Source organism: Ranitomeya imitator, unplaced genomic scaffold (genome assembly GCF_032444005.1).
Source record: "Ranitomeya imitator isolate aRanImi1 unplaced genomic scaffold, aRanImi1.pri SCAFFOLD_1355, whole genome shotgun sequence".
Lineage (NCBI taxonomy): Eukaryota > Metazoa > Chordata > Amphibia > Anura > Dendrobatidae > Ranitomeya > Ranitomeya imitator.
The window spans coordinates 1-17270 of record NW_027193460.1 but is presented as its reverse complement, the minus strand read 5'-3'; the positions used below and the strand labels follow the sequence as shown (position 1 = coordinate 17270).

The 17270-nt window shown below is 61.4% G+C and overlaps 18 non-coding genes across 18 annotated transcripts; all 18 read right to left on the bottom strand.

Annotated features, from left to right (window-relative positions):
* Positions 1-24: 24 nt before the first annotated feature.
* Positions 25-188, bottom strand: LOC138653274 (U1 spliceosomal RNA). The gene has a single exon (XR_011315822.1). It is a non-coding gene; the product is annotated as a U1 spliceosomal RNA (small nuclear RNA).
* An 813-nt stretch (positions 189-1001) lies between these two features.
* On the bottom strand, positions 1002-1165 carry LOC138653273 (U1 spliceosomal RNA). The gene has a single exon (XR_011315821.1). It is a non-coding gene; the product is annotated as a U1 spliceosomal RNA (small nuclear RNA).
* An 808-nt stretch (positions 1166-1973) lies between these two features.
* LOC138653272 (U1 spliceosomal RNA) lies at positions 1974-2137 on the bottom strand. Its single transcript, XR_011315820.1, has one exon. It is a non-coding gene; the product is annotated as a U1 spliceosomal RNA (small nuclear RNA).
* An 814-nt stretch (positions 2138-2951) lies between these two features.
* LOC138653258 (U1 spliceosomal RNA) lies at positions 2952-3116 on the bottom strand. Its single transcript, XR_011315806.1, has one exon. It is a non-coding gene; the product is annotated as a U1 spliceosomal RNA (small nuclear RNA).
* Positions 3117-3929: 813 nt separating this feature from the next.
* On the bottom strand, positions 3930-4093 carry LOC138653270 (U1 spliceosomal RNA). The gene has a single exon (XR_011315818.1). It is a non-coding gene; the product is annotated as a U1 spliceosomal RNA (small nuclear RNA).
* Positions 4094-4906: 813 nt separating this feature from the next.
* On the bottom strand, positions 4907-5070 carry LOC138653269 (U1 spliceosomal RNA). Its single transcript, XR_011315817.1, has one exon. It is a non-coding gene; the product is annotated as a U1 spliceosomal RNA (small nuclear RNA).
* Positions 5071-5954: 884 nt separating this feature from the next.
* Positions 5955-6118, bottom strand: LOC138653268 (U1 spliceosomal RNA). Its single transcript, XR_011315816.1, has one exon. It is a non-coding gene; the product is annotated as a U1 spliceosomal RNA (small nuclear RNA).
* Positions 6119-6931: 813 nt separating this feature from the next.
* Positions 6932-7095, bottom strand: LOC138653267 (U1 spliceosomal RNA). The gene has a single exon (XR_011315815.1). It is a non-coding gene; the product is annotated as a U1 spliceosomal RNA (small nuclear RNA).
* An 813-nt stretch (positions 7096-7908) lies between these two features.
* LOC138653266 (U1 spliceosomal RNA) lies at positions 7909-8072 on the bottom strand. Its single transcript, XR_011315814.1, has one exon. It is a non-coding gene; the product is annotated as a U1 spliceosomal RNA (small nuclear RNA).
* Positions 8073-8885: 813 nt separating this feature from the next.
* On the bottom strand, positions 8886-9049 carry LOC138653265 (U1 spliceosomal RNA). The gene has a single exon (XR_011315813.1). It is a non-coding gene; the product is annotated as a U1 spliceosomal RNA (small nuclear RNA).
* An 813-nt stretch (positions 9050-9862) lies between these two features.
* LOC138653264 (U1 spliceosomal RNA) lies at positions 9863-10026 on the bottom strand. Its single transcript, XR_011315812.1, has one exon. It is a non-coding gene; the product is annotated as a U1 spliceosomal RNA (small nuclear RNA).
* An 813-nt stretch (positions 10027-10839) lies between these two features.
* LOC138653263 (U1 spliceosomal RNA) lies at positions 10840-11003 on the bottom strand. The gene has a single exon (XR_011315811.1). It is a non-coding gene; the product is annotated as a U1 spliceosomal RNA (small nuclear RNA).
* Positions 11004-11816: 813 nt separating this feature from the next.
* On the bottom strand, positions 11817-11980 carry LOC138653262 (U1 spliceosomal RNA). Its single transcript, XR_011315810.1, has one exon. It is a non-coding gene; the product is annotated as a U1 spliceosomal RNA (small nuclear RNA).
* An 813-nt stretch (positions 11981-12793) lies between these two features.
* LOC138653261 (U1 spliceosomal RNA) lies at positions 12794-12957 on the bottom strand. Its single transcript, XR_011315809.1, has one exon. It is a non-coding gene; the product is annotated as a U1 spliceosomal RNA (small nuclear RNA).
* An 813-nt stretch (positions 12958-13770) lies between these two features.
* Positions 13771-13934, bottom strand: LOC138653304 (U1 spliceosomal RNA). The gene has a single exon (XR_011315852.1). It is a non-coding gene; the product is annotated as a U1 spliceosomal RNA (small nuclear RNA).
* Positions 13935-14747: 813 nt separating this feature from the next.
* Positions 14748-14911, bottom strand: LOC138653293 (U1 spliceosomal RNA). Its single transcript, XR_011315841.1, has one exon. It is a non-coding gene; the product is annotated as a U1 spliceosomal RNA (small nuclear RNA).
* An 814-nt stretch (positions 14912-15725) lies between these two features.
* LOC138653282 (U1 spliceosomal RNA) lies at positions 15726-15889 on the bottom strand. Its single transcript, XR_011315830.1, has one exon. It is a non-coding gene; the product is annotated as a U1 spliceosomal RNA (small nuclear RNA).
* An 813-nt stretch (positions 15890-16702) lies between these two features.
* On the bottom strand, positions 16703-16866 carry LOC138653271 (U1 spliceosomal RNA). The gene has a single exon (XR_011315819.1). It is a non-coding gene; the product is annotated as a U1 spliceosomal RNA (small nuclear RNA).
* Between the last annotated feature and the right edge of the window lie 404 nt (positions 16867-17270).

The following is a 17270-nucleotide window of genomic DNA, read 5'->3' as shown; positions in this document are numbered from 1 at the left end:
GTTCTGTCTTTGACCATAGGAAATCAGGGGAAAGCGCGAACGCAGTCCCCCACTACCACAAATTATGCAGTCGAGTTTCCCGCATTTGGGGAAATCGCAGGGGTCAGCACACCCGGAGTGCAATGGATGAGCCTCACCCTGGGAGAACCACCTTAGTGATCATGGTATCTCCCCTGCCAGGTAAGTATGAGTTGGGGCCCGCCGGCCCGACGAGCGCCCCTCCGACGCAGCTCCCCAACATCGCGGAGTCTCGTGCCCGAAAGGGAGGGGGTGGGGGGTGGCGTTCGGCACAGACCGCACGGAGGCTCCTCGAGTGGGAGGCGCCGGTCGCTCCCGACGCGGCTGACGCCCACTCCGACCCCCCACAGGGCAGGCCGAGCTCAAGTCAAAAGCCGCCCAAGATGCACAGCAGCAGCCTGAGTCATTTGCATATAGGAGCCTCGGCTCCGCCCCAGCCTCGCGTCACGTTGCTGCGCTGGCCTGAGAACATGCTGTAGACAGCTCGAGCTCCAGCTGCCGGCACCCTCTCATGACTCACTCATCTCCGCTCAAGAGGATGCACGCTGGAGGAGGCTCAAGGGCAGGAGGAGCAAACCGCAGATAGCTGCGCACCAGCGGCCCACTCACAGCTCCAGCTCCAGCCCCAAGGCTGTGAGATGGGGATGCTGCAGGTGCCCTCCCGCGAGCATGCCCGCCTGCACCTGCAGACAAGCAGAGCAAGCCATGTCGTCACCAAGTCAACGAGATGCAAGCGACTTGCTCAATCCCCACCAGCCGGGGGTGGGGGGGTCAAAAAGGGCCAAAGTGTCGAGCAAAGGCAACAACCTCAAACCAACCAAGAAACAATAAACAAAGCATAGCAGCGACACAGGGAAGGTGGCATCCTTCCCCCACAAGGGGGAGCCAAAGGCCACGTCTGCCCGCTGCTTGGAGCTTTTCTCCAAAGCATCGCTTCGGCTCAGCAGAGCATCTTTTGTGTTCTGTCTTTGACCATAGGAAATCAGGGGAAAGCGCGAACGCAGTCCCCCACTACCACAAATTATGCAGTCGAGTTTCCCGCATTTGGGGAAATCGCAGGGGTCAGCACACCCGGAGTGCAATGGATGAGCCTCACCCTGGGAGAACCACCTTAGTGATCATGGTATCTCCCCTGCCAGGTAAGTATGAGTGGGGCCCGCCGGCCGACGAGCGCCCCTCCGACGCAGCTCCCCAACATCGCGGAGTCTCGTGCCCGAAAGGGAGGGGGTGGGGGTGGCGTTCGGCACAGACCGCACGGAGGCTCCTCGAGTGGGAGGCGCCGGTCGCTCCCGACGCGGCTGACGCCCACTCCGACCCCCCACAGGGCAGGCCGAGCTCAAGTCAAAAGCCGCCAAGATGCACAGCAGCAGCCTGAGTCATTTGCATATAGGAGCCTCGGCTCCGCCCCAGCCTCGCGTCACGTTGCTGCGCTGGCCTGAGAACATGCTGTAGACAGCTCGAGCTCCAGCTGCCGGCACCCTCTCATGACTCACTCATCTCCGCTCAAGAGGATGCACGCTGGAGGAGGCTCAAGGGCAGAGGAGCAAACCGCAGATAGCTGCGCACCAGCGGCCCACTCACAGCTCCAGCTCCAGCCCCAAGGCTGTGAGATGGGGATGCTGCAGGTGCCCTCCCGCGAGCATGCCCGCCTGCACCTGCAGACAAGCAGAGCAAGCCATGTCGTCACCAAGTCAACGAGATGCAAGCGACTTGCTCAATCCCCACCAGCCGGGGGTGGGGGGGTCAAAAAGGGCCAAAGTGTCGAGCAAAGGCAACAACCTCAAACCAACCAAGAAACAATAAACAAAGCATAGCAGCGACACAGGGAAGGTGGCATCCTTCCCCCACAAGGGGGAGCCAAAGGCCACGTCTGCCCGCTGCTTGGAGCTTTTCTCCAAAGCATCGCTTCGGCTCAGCAGAGCATCTTTTGTGTTCTGTCTTTGACCATAGGAAATCAGGGGAAAGCGCGAACGCAGTCCCCCACTACCACAAATTATGCAGTCGAGTTTCCCGCATTTGGGGAAATCGCAGGGGTCAGCACACCCGGAGTGCAATGGATGAGCCTCACCCTGGGAGAACCACCTTAGTGATCATGGTATCTCCCCTGCCAGGTAAGTATGAGTTGGGGCCCGCCGGCCCGACGAGCGCCCCTCCGACGCAGCTCCCCAACATCGCGGAGTCTCGTGCCCGAAAGGGAGGGGGTGGGGGGTGGCGTTCGGCACAGACCGCACGGAGGCTCCTCGAGTGGGAGGCGCCGGTCGCTCCCGACGCGGCTGACGCCCACTCCGACCCCCCACAGGGCAGGCCGAGCTCAAGTCAAAAGCCGCCCAAGATGCACAGCAGCAGCCTGAGTCATTTGCATATAGGAGCCTCGGCTCCGCCCCAGCCTCGCGTCACGTTGCTGCGCTGGCCCTGAGAACATGCTGTAGACAGCTCGAGCTCCAGCTGCCGGCACCCTCTCATGACTCACTCATCTCCGCTCAAGAGGATGCACGCTGGAGGAGGCTCAAGGGCAGGAGGAGCAAACCGCAGATAGCTGCGCACCAGCGGCCCACTCACAGCTCCAGCTCCAGCCCCAAGGCTGTGAGATGGGGATGCTGCAGGTGCCCTCCCGCGAGCATGCCCGCCTGCACCTGCAGACAAGCAGAGCAAGCCATGTCGTCACCAAGTCAACGAGATGCAAGCGACTTGCTCAATCCCCACCAGCCGGGGGTGGGGGGGTCAAAAAGGGCCAAAGTGTCGAGCAAAGGCAACAACCTCAAACCAACCAAGAAACAATAAACAAAGCATAGCAGCGACACAGGGAAGGTGGCATCCTTCCCCCACAAGGGGGAGCCAAAGGCCACGTCTGCCCGCTGCTTGGAGCTTTTCTCCAAAGCATCGCTTCGGCTCAGCAGAGCATCTTTTGTGTTCTGTCTTTGACCATAGGAAATCAGGGGAAAGCGCGAACGCAGTCCCCCCACTACCACAAATTATGCAGTCGAGTTTCCCGCATTTGGGGAAATCGCAGGGGTCAGCACACCCGGAGTGCAATGGATGAGCCTCACCCTGGGAGAACCACCTTAGTGATCATGGTATCTCCCCTGCCAGGTAAGTATGAGTTGGGGCCCGCCGGCCCGACGAGCGCCCCTCCGACGCAGCTCCCCAACATCGCGGAGTCTCGTGCCCGAAAGGGAGGGGGTGGGGGGTGGCGTTCGGCACAGACCGCACGGAGGCTCCTCGAGTGGGAGGCGCCGGTCGCTCCCGACGCGGCTGACGCCCACTCCGACCCCCCACAGGGCAGGCCGAGCTCAAGTCAAAAGCCGCCCAAGATGCACAGCAGCAGCCTGAGTCATTTGCATATAGGAGCCTCGGCTCCGCCCCAGCCTCGCGTCACGTTGCTGCGCTGGCCTGAGAACATGCTGTAGACAGCTCGAGCTCCAGCTGCCGGCACCCTCTCATGACTCACTCATCTCCGCTCAAGAGGATGCACGCTGGAGGAGGCTCAAGGGCAGGAGGAGCAAACCGCAGATAGCTGCGCACCAGCGGCCCACTCACAGCTCCAGCTCCAGCCCCAAGGCTGTGAGATGGGGATGCTGCAGGTGCCCTCCCGCGAGCATGCCCGCCTGCACCTGCAGACAAGCAGAGCAAGCCATGTCGTCACCAAGTCAACGAGATGCAAGCGACTTGCTCAATCCCCACCAGCCGGGGGTGGGGGGGTCAAAAAGGGCCAAAGTGTCGAGCAAAGGCAACAACCTCAAACCAACCAAGAAACAATAAACAAAGCATAGCAGCGACACAGGGAAGGTGGCATCCTTCCCCCACAAGGGGGAGCCAAAGGCCACGTCTGCCCGCTGCTTGGAGCTTTTCTCCAAAGCATCGCTTCGGCTCAGCAGAGCATCTTTTGTGTTCTGTCTTTGACCATAGGAAATCAGGGGAAAGCGCGAACGCAGTCCCCCACTACCACAAATTATGCAGTCGAGTTTCCCGCATTTGGGGAAATCGCAGGGGTCAGCACACCCGGAGTGCAATGGATGAGCCTCACCCTGGGAGAACCACCTTAGTGATCATGGTATCTCCCCTGCCAGGTAAGTATGAGTTGGGGCCCGCCGGCCCGACGAGCGCCCCTCCGACGCAGCTCCCCAACATCGCGGAGTCTCGTGCCCGAAAGGGAGGGGGTGGGGGGTGGCGTTCGGCACAGACCGCACGGAGGCTCCTCGAGTGGGAGGCGCCGGTCGCTCCCGACGCGGCTGACGCCCACTCCGACCCCCCACAGGGCAGGCCGAGCTCAAGTCAAAAGCCGCCCAAGATGCACAGCAGCAGCCTGAGTCATTTGCATATAGGAGCCTCGGCTCCGCCCCAGCCTCGCGTCACGTTGCTGCGCTGGCCTGAGAACATGCTGTAGACAGCTCGAGCTCCAGCTGCCGGCACCCTCTCATGACTCACTCATCTCCGCTCAAGAGGATGCACGCTGGAGGAGGCTCAAGGGCAGGAGGAGCAAACCGCAGATAGCTGCGCACCAGCGGCCCACTCACAGCTCCAGCTCCAGCCCCAAGGCTGTGAGATGGGGATGCTGCAGGTGCCCTCCCGCGAGCATGCCCGCCTGCACCTGCAGACAAGCAGAGCAAGCCATGTCGTCACCAAGTCAACGAGATGCAAGCGACTTGCTCAATCCCCACCAGCCGGGGGTGGGGGGGTCAAAAAGGGCCAAAGTGTCGAGCAAAGGCAACAACCTCAAACCAACCAAGAAACAATAAACAAAGCATAGCAGCGACACAGGGAAGGTGGCATCCTTCCCCCACAAGGGGGAGCCAAAGGCCACGTCTGCCCGCTGCTTGGAGCTTTTCTCCAAAGCATCGCTTCGGCTCAGCAGAGCATCTTTTGTGTTCTGTCTTTGACCATAGGAAATCAGGGGAAAGCGCGAACGCAGTCCCCCACTACCACAAATTATGCAGTCGAGTTTCCCGCATTTGGGGAAATCGCAGGGGTCAGCACACCCGGAGTGCAATGGATGAGCCTCACCCTGGGAGAACCACCTTAGTGATCATGGTATCTCCCCTGCCAGGTAAGTATGAGTTGGGGCCCGCCGGCCCGACGAGCGCCCCTCCGACGCAGCTCCCCAACATCGCGGAGTCTCGTGCCCGAAAGGGAGGGGGTGGGGGTGGCGTTCGGCACAGACCGCACGGAGGCTCCTCGAGTGGAGGTCTCGTGCCCGAAAGGGAGGGGGTGGGGGGTGGCGTTCGGCACAGACCGCACGGAGGCTCCTCGAGTGGGAGGCGCCGGTCGCTCCCGACGCGGCTGACGCCCACTCCGACCCCCCACAGGGCAGGCCGAGCTCAAGTCAAAAGCCGCCCAAGATGCACAGCAGCAGCCTGAGTCATTTGCATATAGGAGCCTCGGCTCCGCCCCAGCCTCGCGTCACGTTGCTGCGCTGGCCTGAGAACATGCTGTAGACAGCTCGAGCTCCAGCTGCCGGCACCCTCTCATGACTCACTCATCTCCGCTCAAGAGGATGCACGCTGGAGGAGGCTCAAGGGCAGGAGGAGCAAACCGCAGATAGCTGCGCACCAGCGGCCCACTCACAGCTCCAGCTCCAGCCCCAAGGCTGTGAGATGGGGATGCTGCAGGTGCCCTCCCGCGAGCATGCCCGCCTGCACCTGCAGACAAGCAGAGCAAGCCATGTCGTCACCAAGTCAACGAGATGCAAGCGACTTGCTCAATCCCCACCAGCCGGGGGTGGGGGGGTCAAAAAGGGCCAAAGTGTCGAGCAAAGGCAACAACCTCAAACCAACCAAGAAACAATAAACAAAGCATAGCAGCGACACAGGGAAGGTGGCATCCTTCCCCCACAAGGGGGAGCCAAAGGCCACGTCTGCCCGCTGCTTGGAGCTTTTCTCCAAAGCATCGCTTCGGCTCAGCAGAGCATCTTTTGTGTTCTGTCTTTGACCATAGGAAATCAGGGGAAAGCGCGAACGCAGTCCCCCACTACCACAAATTATGCAGTCGAGTTTCCCGCATTTGGGGAAATCGCAGGGGTCAGCACACCCGGAGTGCAATGGATGAGCCTCACCCTGGGAGAACCACCTTAGTGATCATGGTATCTCCCCTGCCAGGTAAGTATGAGTTGGGGCCCGCCGGCCCGACGAGCGCCCCTCCGACGCAGCTCCCCAACATCGCGGAGTCTCGTGCCCGAAAGGGAGGGGGTGGGGGGTGGCGTTCGGCACAGACCGCACGGAGGCTCCTCGAGTGGGAGGCGCCGGTCGCTCCCGACGCGGCTGACGCCCACTCCGACCCCCCACAGGGCAGGCCGAGCTCAAGTCAAAAGCCGCCCAAGATGCACAGCAGCAGCCTGAGTCATTTGCATATAGGAGCCTCGGCTCCGCCCCAGCCTCGCGTCACGTTGCTGCGCTGGCCTGAGAACATGCTGTAGACAGCTCGAGCTCCAGCTGCCGGCACCCTCTCATGACTCACTCATCTCCGCTCAAGAGGATGCACGCTGGAGGAGGCTCAAGGGCAGGAGGAGCAAACCGCAGATAGCTGCGCACCAGCGGCCCACTCACAGCTCCAGCTCCAGCCCCAAGGCTGTGAGATGGGGATGCTGCAGGTGCCCTCCCGCGAGCATGCCCGCCTGCACCTGCAGACAAGCAGAGCAAGCCATGTCGTCACCAAGTCAACGAGATGCAAGCGACTTGCTCAATCCCCACCAGCCGGGGGTGGGGGGGTCAAAAAGGGCCAAAGTGTCGAGCAAAGGCAACAACCTCAAACCAACCAAGAAACAATAAACAAAGCATAGCAGCGACACAGGGAAGGTGGCATCCTTCCCCCACAAGGGGGAGCCAAAGGCCACGTCTGCCCGCTGCTTGGAGCTTTTCTCCAAAGCATCGCTTCGGCTCAGCAGAGCATCTTTTGTGTTCTGTCTTTGACCATAGGAAATCAGGGGAAAGCGCGAACGCAGTCCCCCACTACCACAAATTATGCAGTCGAGTTTCCCGCATTTGGGGAAATCGCAGGGGTCAGCACACCCGGAGTGCAATGGATGAGCCTCACCCTGGGAGAACCACCTTAGTGATCATGGTATCTCCCCTGCCAGGTAAGTATGAGTTGGGGCCCGCCGGCCCGACGAGCGCCCCTCCGACGCAGCTCCCCAACATCGCGGAGTCTCGTGCCCGAAAGGGAGGGGGTGGGGGGTGGCGTTCGGCACAGACCGCACGGAGGCTCCTCGAGTGGGAGGCGCCGGTCGCTCCCGACGCGGCTGACGCCCACTCCGACCCCCCACAGGGCAGGCCGAGCTCAAGTCAAAAGCCGCCCAAGATGCACAGCAGCAGCCTGAGTCATTTGCATATAGGAGCCTCGGCTCCGCCCCAGCCTCGCGTCACGTTGCTGCGCTGGCCTGAGAACATGCTGTAGACAGCTCGAGCTCCAGCTGCCGGCACCCTCTCATGACTCACTCATCTCCGCTCAAGAGGATGCACGCTGGAGGAGGCTCAAGGGCAGGAGGAGCAAACCGCAGATAGCTGCGCACCAGCGGCCCACTCACAGCTCCAGCTCCAGCCCCAAGGCTGTGAGATGGGGATGCTGCAGGTGCCCTCCCGCGAGCATGCCCGCCTGCACCTGCAGACAAGCAGAGCAAGCCATGTCGTCACCAAGTCAACGAGATGCAAGCGACTTGCTCAATCCCCACCAGCCGGGGGTGGGGGGGTCAAAAAGGGCCAAAGTGTCGAGCAAAGGCAACAACCTCAAACCAACCAAGAAACAATAAACAAAGCATAGCAGCGACACAGGGAAGGTGGCATCCTTCCCCCACAAGGGGGAGCCAAAGGCCACGTCTGCCCGCTGCTTGGAGCTTTTCTCCAAAGCATCGCTTCGGCTCAGCAGAGCATCTTTTGTGTTCTGTCTTTGACCATAGGAAATCAGGGGAAAGCGCGAACGCAGTCCCCCACTACCACAAATTATGCAGTCGAGTTTCCCGCATTTGGGGAAATCGCAGGGGTCAGCACACCCGGAGTGCAATGGATGAGCCTCACCCTGGGAGAACCACCTTAGTGATCATGGTATCTCCCCTGCCAGGTAAGTATGAGTTGGGGCCCGCCGGCCCGACGAGCGCCCCTCCGACGCAGCTCCCCAACATCGCGGAGTCTCGTGCCCGAAAGGGAGGGGGTGGGGGGTGGCGTTCGGCACAGACCGCACGGAGGCTCCTCGAGTGGGAGGCGCCGGTCGCTCCCGACGCGGCTGACGCCCACTCCGACCCCCCACAGGGCAGGCCGAGCTCAAGTCAAAAGCCGCCCAAGATGCACAGCAGCAGCCTGAGTCATTTGCATATAGGAGCCTCGGCTCCGCCCCAGCCTCGCGTCACGTTGCTGCGCTGGCCTGAGAACATGCTGTAGACAGCTCGAGCTCCAGCTGCCGGCACCCTCTCATGACTCACTCATCTCCGCTCAAGAGGATGCACGCTGGAGGAGGCTCAAGGGCAGGAGGAGCAAACCGCAGATAGCTGCGCACCAGCGGCCCACTCACAGCTCCAGCTCCAGCCCCAAGGCTGTGAGATGGGGATGCTGCAGGTGCCCTCCCGCGAGCATGCCCGCCTGCACCTGCAGACAAGCAGAGCAAGCCATGTCGTCACCAAGTCAACGAGATGCAAGCGACTTGCTCAATCCCCACCAGCCGGGGGTGGGGGGGTCAAAAAGGGCCAAAGTGTCGAGCAAAGGCAACAACCTCAAACCAACCAAGAAACAATAAACAAAGCATAGCAGCGACACAGGGAAGGTGGCATCCTTCCCCCACAAGGGGGAGCCAAAGGCCACGTCTGCCCGCTGCTTGGAGCTTTTCTCCAAAGCATCGCTTCGGCTCAGCAGAGCATCTTTTGTGTTCTGTCTTTGACCATAGGAAATCAGGGGAAAGCGCGAACGCAGTCCCCCACTACCACAAATTATGCAGTCGAGTTTCCCGCATTTGGGGAAATCGCAGGGGTCAGCACACCCGGAGTGCAATGGATGAGCCTCACCCTGGGAGAACCACCTTAGTGATCATGGTATCTCCCCTGCCAGGTAAGTATGAGTTGGGGCCCGCCGGCCCGACGAGCGCCCCTCCGACGCAGCTCCCCAACATCGCGGAGTCTCGTGCCCGAAAGGGAGGGGGTGGGGGGTGGCGTTCGGCACAGACCGCACGGAGGCTCCTCGAGTGGGAGGCGCCGGTCGCTCCCGACGCGGCTGACGCCCACTCCGACCCCCCACAGGGCAGGCCGAGCTCAAGTCAAAAGCCGCCCAAGATGCACAGCAGCAGCCTGAGTCATTTGCATATAGGAGCCTCGGCTCCGCCCCAGCCTCGCGTCACGTTGCTGCGCTGGCCTGAGAACATGCTGTAGACAGCTCGAGCTCCAGCTGCCGGCACCCTCTCATGACTCACTCATCTCCGCTCAAGAGGATGCACGCTGGAGGAGGCTCAAGGGCAGGAGGAGCAAACCGCAGATAGCTGCGCACCAGCGGCCCACTCACAGCTCCAGCTCCAGCCCCAAGGCTGTGAGATGGGGATGCTGCAGGTGCCCTCCCGCGAGCATGCCCGCCTGCACCTGCAGACAAGCAGAGCAAGCCATGTCGTCACCAAGTCAACGAGATGCAAGCGACTTGCTCAATCCCCACCAGCCGGGGGTGGGGGGGTCAAAAAGGGCCAAAGTGTCGAGCAAAGGCAACAACCTCAAACCAACCAAGAAACAATAAACAAAGCATAGCAGCGACACAGGGAAGGTGGCATCCTTCCCCCACAAGGGGGAGCCAAAGGCCACGTCTGCCCGCTGCTTGGAGCTTTTCTCCAAAGCATCGCTTCGGCTCAGCAGAGCATCTTTTGTGTTCTGTCTTTGACCATAGGAAATCAGGGGAAAGCGCGAACGCAGTCCCCCACTACCACAAATTATGCAGTCGAGTTTCCCGCATTTGGGGAAATCGCAGGGGTCAGCACACCCGGAGTGCAATGGATGAGCCTCACCCTGGGAGAACCACCTTAGTGATCATGGTATCTCCCCTGCCAGGTAAGTATGAGTTGGGGCCCGCCGGCCCGACGAGCGCCCCTCCGACGCAGCTCCCCAACATCGCGGAGTCTCGTGCCCGAAAGGGAGGGGGTGGGGGGTGGCGTTCGGCACAGACCGCACGGAGGCTCCTCGAGTGGGAGGCGCCGGTCGCTCCCGACGCGGCTGACGCCCACTCCGACCCCCCACAGGGCAGGCCGAGCTCAAGTCAAAAGCCGCCCAAGATGCACAGCAGCAGCCTGAGTCATTTGCATATAGGAGCCTCGGCTCCGCCCCAGCCTCGCGTCACGTTGCTGCGCTGGCCTGAGAACATGCTGTAGACAGCTCGAGCTCCAGCTGCCGGCACCCTCTCATGACTCACTCATCTCCGCTCAAGAGGATGCACGCTGGAGGAGGCTCAAGGGCAGGAGGAGCAAACCGCAGATAGCTGCGCACCAGCGGCCCACTCACAGCTCCAGCTCCAGCCCCAAGGCTGTGAGATGGGGATGCTGCAGGTGCCCTCCCGCGAGCATGCCCGCCTGCACCTGCAGACAAGCAGAGCAAGCCATGTCGTCACCAAGTCAACGAGATGCAAGCGACTTGCTCAATCCCCACCAGCCGGGGGTGGGGGGGTCAAAAAGGGCCAAAGTGTCGAGCAAAGGCAACAACCTCAAACCAACCAAGAAACAATAAACAAAGCATAGCAGCGACACAGGGAAGGTGGCATCCTTCCCCCACAAGGGGGAGCCAAAGGCCACGTCTGCCCGCTGCTTGGAGCTTTTCTCCAAAGCATCGCTTCGGCTCAGCAGAGCATCTTTTGTGTTCTGTCTTTGACCATAGGAAATCAGGGGAAAGCGCGAACGCAGTCCCCCACTACCACAAATTATGCAGTCGAGTTTCCCGCATTTGGGGAAATCGCAGGGGTCAGCACACCCGGAGTGCAATGGATGAGCCTCACCCTGGGAGAACCACCTTAGTGATCATGGTATCTCCCCTGCCAGGTAAGTATGAGTTGGGGCCCGCCGGCCCGACGAGCGCCCCTCCGACGCAGCTCCCCAACATCGCGGAGTCTCGTGCCCGAAAGGGAGGGGGTGGGGGGTGGCGTTCGGCACAGACCGCACGGAGGCTCCTCGAGTGGGAGGCGCCGGTCGCTCCCGACGCGGCTGACGCCCACTCCGACCCCCCACAGGGCAGGCCGAGCTCAAGTCAAAAGCCGCCCAAGATGCACAGCAGCAGCCTGAGTCATTTGCATATAGGAGCCTCGGCTCCGCCCCAGCCTCGCGTCACGTTGCTGCGCTGGCCTGAGAACATGCTGTAGACAGCTCGAGCTCCAGCTGCCGGCACCCTCTCATGACTCACTCATCTCCGCTCAAGAGGATGCACGCTGGAGGAGGCTCAAGGGCAGGAGGAGCAAACCGCAGATAGCTGCGCACCAGCGGCCCACTCACAGCTCCAGCTCCAGCCCCAAGGCTGTGAGATGGGGATGCTGCAGGTGCCCTCCCGCGAGCATGCCCGCCTGCACCTGCAGACAAGCAGAGCAAGCCATGTCGTCACCAAGTCAACGAGATGCAAGCGACTTGCTCAATCCCCACCAGCCGGGGGTGGGGGGGTCAAAAAGGGCCAAAGTGTCGAGCAAAGGCAACAACCTCAAACCAACCAAGAAACAATAAACAAAGCATAGCAGCGACACAGGGAAGGTGGCATCCTTCCCCCACAAGGGGGAGCCAAAGGCCACGTCTGCCCGCTGCTTGGAGCTTTTCTCCAAAGCATCGCTTCGGCTCAGCAGAGCATCTTTTGTGTTCTGTCTTTGACCATAGGAAATCAGGGGAAAGCGCGAACGCAGTCCCCCACTACCACAAATTATGCAGTCGAGTTTCCCGCATTTGGGGAAATCGCAGGGGTCAGCACACCCGGAGTGCAATGGATGAGCCTCACCCTGGGAGAACCACCTTAGTGATCATGGTATCTCCCCTGCCAGGTAAGTATGAGTTGGGGCCCGCCGGCCCGACGAGCGCCCCTCCGACGCAGCTCCCCAACATCGCGGAGTCTCGTGCCCGAAAGGGAGGGGGTGGGGGGTGGCGTTCGGCACAGACCGCACGGAGGCTCCTCGAGTGGGAGGCGCCGGTCGCTCCCGACGCGGCTGACGCCCACTCCGACCCCCCACAGGGCAGGCCGAGCTCAAGTCAAAAGCCGCCCAAGATGCACAGCAGCAGCCTGAGTCATTTGCATATAGGAGCCTCGGCTCCGCCCCAGCCTCGCGTCACGTTGCTGCGCTGGCCTGAGAACATGCTGTAGACAGCTCGAGCTCCAGCTGCCGGCACCCTCTCATGACTCACTCATCTCCGCTCAAGAGGATGCACGCTGGAGGAGGCTCAAGGGCAGGAGGAGCAAACCGCAGATAGCTGCGCACCAGCGGCCCACTCACAGCTCCAGCTCCAGCCCCAAGGCTGTGAGATGGGGATGCTGCAGGTGCCCTCCCGCGAGCATGCCCGCCTGCACCTGCAGACAAGCAGAGCAAGCCATGTCGTCACCAAGTCAACGAGATGCAAGCGACTTGCTCAATCCCCACCAGCCGGGGGTGGGGGGGTCAAAAAGGGCCAAAGTGTCGAGCAAAGGCAACAACCTCAAACCAACCAAGAAACAATAAACAAAGCATAGCAGCGACACAGGGAAGGTGGCATCCTTCCCCCACAAGGGGGAGCCAAAGGCCACGTCTGCCCGCTGCTTGGAGCTTTTCTCCAAAGCATCGCTTCGGCTCAGCAGAGCATCTTTTGTGTTCTGTCTTTGACCATAGGAAATCAGGGGAAAGCGCGAACGCAGTCCCCCACTACCACAAATTATGCAGTCGAGTTTCCCGCATTTGGGGAAATCGCAGGGGTCAGCACACCCGGAGTGCAATGGATGAGCCTCACCCTGGGAGAACCACCTTAGTGATCATGGTATCTCCCCTGCCAGGTAAGTATGAGTTGGGGCCCGCCGGCCCGACGAGCGCCCCTCCGACGCAGCTCCCCAACATCGCGGAGTCTCGTGCCCGAAAGGGAGGGGGTGGGGGGTGGCGTTCGGCACAGACCGCACGGAGGCTCCTCGAGTGGGAGGCGCCGGTCGCTCCCGACGCGGCTGACGCCCACTCCGACCCCCCACAGGGCAGGCCGAGCTCAAGTCAAAAGCCGCCCAAGATGCACAGCAGCAGCCTGAGTCATTTGCATATAGGAGCCTCGGCTCCGCCCCAGCCTCGCGTCACGTTGCTGCGCTGGCCTGAGAACATGCTGTAGACAGCTCGAGCTCCAGCTGCCGGCACCCTCTCATGACTCACTCATCTCCGCTCAAGAGGATGCACGCTGGAGGAGGCTCAAGGGCAGGAGGAGCAAACCGCAGATAGCTGCGCACCAGCGGCCCACTCACAGCTCCAGCTCCAGCCCCAAGGCTGTGAGATGGGGATGCTGCAGGTGCCCTCCCGCGAGCATGCCCGCCTGCACCTGCAGACAAGCAGAGCAAGCCATGTCGTCACCAAGTCAACGAGATGCAAGCGACTTGCTCAATCCCCACCAGCCGGGGGTGGGGGGGTCAAAAAGGGCCAAAGTGTCGAGCAAAGGCAACAACCTCAAACCAACCAAGAAACAATAAACAAAGCATAGCAGCGACACAGGGAAGGTGGCATCCTTCCCCCACAAGGGGGAGCCAAAGGCCACGTCTGCCCGCTGCTTGGAGCTTTTCTCCAAAGCATCGCTTCGGCTCAGCAGAGCATCTTTTGTGTTCTGTCTTTGACCATAGGAAATCAGGGGAAAGCGCGAACGCAGTCCCCCACTACCACAAATTATGCAGTCGAGTTTCCCGCATTTGGGGAAATCGCAGGGGTCAGCACACCCGGAGTGCAATGGATGAGCCTCACCCTGGGAGAACCACCTTAGTGATCATGGTATCTCCCCTGCCAGGTAAGTATGAGTTGGGGCCCGCCGGCCCGACGAGCGCCCCTCCGACGCAGCTCCCCAACATCGCGGAGTCTCGTGCCCGAAAGGGAGGGGGTGGGGGGTGGCGTTCGGCACAGACCGCACGGAGGCTCCTCGAGTGGGAGGCGCCGGTCGCTCCCGACGCGGCTGACGCCCACTCCGACCCCCCACAGGGCAGGCCGAGCTCAAGTCAAAAGCCGCCCAAGATGCACAGCAGCAGCCTGAGTCATTTGCATATAGGAGCCTCGGCTCCGCCCCAGCCTCGCGTCACGTTGCTGCGCTGGCCTGAGAACATGCTGTAGACAGCTCGAGCTCCAGCTGCCGGCACCCTCTCATGACTCACTCATCTCCGCTCAAGAGGATGCACGCTGGAGGAGGCTCAAGGGCAGGAGGAGCAAACCGCAGATAGCTGCGCACCAGCGGCCCACTCACAGCTCCAGCTCCAGCCCCAAGGCTGTGAGATGGGGATGCTGCAGGTGCCCTCCCGCGAGCATGCCCGCCTGCACCTGCAGACAAGCAGAGCAAGCCATGTCGTCACCAAGTCAACGAGATGCAAGCGACTTGCTCAATCCCCACCAGCCGGGGGTGGGGGGGTCAAAAAGGGCCAAAGTGTCGAGCAAAGGCAACAACCTCAAACCAACCAAGAAACAATAAACAAAGCATAGCAGCGACACAGGGAAGGTGGCATCCTTCCCCCACAAGGGGGAGCCAAAGGCCACGTCTGCCCGCTGCTTGGAGCTTTTCTCCAAAGCATCGCTTCGGCTCAGCAGAGCATCTTTTGTGTTCTGTCTTTGACCATAGGAAATCAGGGGAAAGCGCGAACGCAGTCCCCCACTACCACAAATTATGCAGTCGAGTTTCCCGCATTTGGGGAAATCGCAGGGGTCAGCACACCCGGAGTGCAATGGATGAGCCTCACCCTGGGAGAACCACCTTAGTGATCATGGTATCTCCCCTGCCAGGTAAGTATGAGTTGGGGCCCGCCGGCCCGACGAGCGCCCCTCCGACGCAGCTCCCCAACATCGCGGAGTCTCGTGCCCGAAAGGGAGGGGGTGGGGGGTGGCGTTCGGCACAGACCGCACGGAGGCTCCTCGAGTGGGAGGCGCCGGTCGCTCCCGACGCGGCTGACGCCCACGTCCGACCCCCCACAGGGCAGGCCGAGCTCAAGTCAAAAGCCGCCCAAGATGCACAGCAGCAGCCTGAGTCATTTGCATATAGGAGCCTCGGCTCCGCCCCAGCCTCGCGTCACGTTGCTGCGCTGGCCTGAGAACATGCTGTAGACAGCTCGAGCTCCAGCTGCCGGCACCCTCTCATGACTCACTCATCTCCGCTCAAGAGGATGCACGCTGGAGGAGGCTCAAGGGCAGGAGGAGCAAACCGCAGATAGCTGCGCACCAGCGGCCCACTCACAGCTCCAGCTCCAGCCCCAAGGCTGTGAGATGGGGATGCTGCAGGTGCCCTCCCGCGAGCATGCCCGCCTGCACCTGCAGACAAGCAGAGCAAGCCATGTCGTCACCAAGTCAACGAGATGCAAGCGACTTGCTCAATCCCCACCAGCCGGGGGTGGGGGGGTCAAAAAGGGCCAAAGTGTCGAGCAAAGGCAACAACCTCAAACCAACCAAGAAACAATAAACAAAGCATAGCAGCGACACAGGGAAGGTGGCATCCTTCCCCCACAAGGGGGAGCCAAAGGCCACGTCTGCCCGCTGCTTGGAGCTTTTCTCCAAAGCATCGCTTCGGCTCAGCAGAGCATCTTTTGTGTTCTGTCTTTGACCATAGGAAATCAGGGGAAAGCGCGAACGCAGTCCCCCACTACCACAAATTATGCAGTCGAGTTTCCCGCATTTGGGGAAATCGCAGGGGTCAGCACACCCGGAGTGCAATGGATGAGCCTCACCCTGGGAGAACCACCTTAGTGATCATGGTATCTCCCCTGCCAGGTAAGTATGAGTTGGGGCCCGCCGGCCCGACGAGCGCCCCTCCGACGCAGCTCCCCAACATCGCGGAGTCTCGTGCCCGAAAGGGAGGGGGTGGGGGGTGGCGTTCGGCACAGACCGCACGGAGGCTCCTCGAGTGGGAGGCGCCGGTCGCTCCCGACGCGGCTGACGCCCACTCCGACCCCCCACAGGGCAGGCCGAGCTCAAGTCAAAAGCCGCCCAAGATGCACAGCAGCAGCCTGAGTCATTTGCATATAGGAGCCTCGGCTCCGCCCCAGCCTCGCGTCACGTTGCTGCGCTGGCCTGAGAACATGCTGTAGACAGCTCGAGCTCCAGCTGCCGGCACCCTCTCATGACTCACTCATCTCCGCTCAAGAGGATGCACGCTGGAGGAGGCTCAAGGGCAGGAGGAGCAAACCGCAGATAGCTGCGCACCAGCGGCCCACTCACAGCTCCAGCTCCAGCCCCAAGGCTGTGAGATGGGGATGCTGCAGGTGCCCTCCCGCGAGCATGCCCGCCTGCACCTGCAGACAAGCAGAGCAAGCCATGTCGTCACCAAGTCAACGAGATGCAAGCGACTTGCTCAATCCCCACCAGCCGGGGGTGGGGGGGTCAAAAAGGGCCAAAGTGTCGAGCAAAGGCAACAACCTCAAACCAACCAAGAAACAATAAACAAAGCATAGCAGCGACACAGGGAAGGTGGCATCCTTCCCCCACAAGGGGGAGCCAAAGGCCACGTCTGCCCGCTGCTTGGAGCTTTTCTCCAAAGCATCGCTTCGGCTCAGCAGAGCATCTTTTGTGTTCTGTCTTTGACCATAGGAAATCAGGGGAAAGCGCGAACGCAGTCCCCCACTACCACAAATTATGCAGTCGAGTTTCCCGCATTTGGGGAAATCGCAGGGGTCAGCACACCCGGAGTGCAATGGATGAGCCTCACCCTGGGAGAACCACCTTAGTGATCATGGTATCTCCCCTGCCAGGTAAGTATGAGTTGGGGCCCGCCGGCCCGACGAGCGCCCCTCCGACGCAGCTCCCCAACATCGCGGAGTCTCGTGCCCGAAAGGGAGGGGGTGGGGGGTGGCGTTCGGCACAGACCGCACGGAGGCTCCTCGAGTGGGAGGCGCCGGTCGCTCCCGACGCGGCTGACGCCCACTCCGACCCCCCACAGGGCAGGCCGAGCTCAAGTCAAAAGCCGCCCAAGATGCACAGCAGCAGCCTGAGTCATTTGCATATAGGAGCCTCGGCTCCGCCCCAGCCTCGCGTCACGTTGCTGCGCTGGCCTGAGAACATGCTGTAGACAGCTCGAGCTCCAGCTGCCGGCACCCTCTCATGACTCACTCATCTCCGCTCAAGAGGATGCACGCTGGAGGAGGCTCAAGGGCAGGAGGAGCA